The sequence below is a fragment of the Atta colombica genome, unplaced genomic scaffold (genome assembly GCF_001594045.1).
Source record: "Atta colombica isolate Treedump-2 unplaced genomic scaffold, Acol1.0 scaffold47, whole genome shotgun sequence".
Classification (NCBI taxonomy): domain Eukaryota; kingdom Metazoa; phylum Arthropoda; class Insecta; order Hymenoptera; family Formicidae; genus Atta; species Atta colombica.
Window position 1 is genome coordinate 3881865 of NW_017259536.1, and position 1156 is coordinate 3883020.

The 1156-nt window shown below is 32.4% G+C and overlaps 1 protein-coding gene across 9 annotated transcripts in view; it reads right to left on the minus strand.

Annotated features, from left to right (window-relative positions):
• Nucleotides 1–1156, minus strand: part of LOC108691567 (glutamate-gated chloride channel) — a 77493-nt gene that overhangs the window by 16252 nt on the left and 60085 nt on the right. The window lies entirely within an intron of this gene.

A 1156-nucleotide genomic window follows, 5' to 3' on the forward strand; every position in this document is an offset into this window, starting at 1 on the left:
AACGAGAAACTGCATATTTTGAAGTGTGACAGTAAATTTCCTATTTTCCGGAATGTCGCCCGGACCAAAATGACCCGGGCTTTATTAAGCACCGGGCAAATTAGGAAATGTTTTGTGTTGCTAATCGGCGCATTGCAGTTGCATTAAACTCTCGTAATCTAATAAGCGGGTCTCGGATATTGCCGCTCCAGTGAGATTTACTGGACAATCGTGGATTTCTGGAGAAATGATCATTTTATGTATTTCGAAATTTGAACATGATGGAAAGTCATCTTCCCTACTTTTTCCCCGGATTATATTTGACACATAAACTAGATTTTATATTTCTTTTCTACAAATATACGTTCTGAAACATAAATTGCAGTTTATAATATAAAGAAATTAACATAAAGGGGATGAGATGTAGCACGCTATTTTGAAGTCACATTAAAGGATTAAGTTAATCTTCTCTTGCTGGCGCTTGTAAACAATTAAATGCAGTCAAACTGGATGTAACAAGCTTTCAAAAATAATTCTACCTCGCTCGCGATGACAATATCGTGAAATTCTGTATCTCCTTGCAGTAAAGAGATAAAAGCTAATTAAAGCCAGTATGCAAAAATAAATATGTAAATATTTATGACAATTATTGAAATAACAAAATATCGTAAAAATTAGTTCTTATGATTATTTCCGCTTCAACAATTGTCATAGACATTTGTGTTTATATTTGTTCTCTAATTATATTTATATATATATATATACATATATATATATATATATGTAAAAATAACCCTTCAAAGAATCTCCTTTTTATTCGTCAATCAAACTTTCTCTATCTCTTTCTTTCTCGTATCTTCTTTATCGAGTCATCTAATATCTATTCCGCGTTATAAGTGGTAAGGATATCGACGCCAATGAAGTGAGCTTCAAGAGTGACAACATCCGAGTACCACTAATAAAGATACGGCTATATGATGCTTAACCACGGAGATATGGATCCAAGATCCATCGCGATTAATCCAACACCACTTTAGAGAAGAAAAAGCACGCGTAATAGAGTATATATATATATATATATATATACATATTTAATGTTTCTAATAAAAACATTCTTCATATCAGAATCGTACTATATTGACTTGCATCTTTCCTTTTCATGCGAACTTCTTTAGCG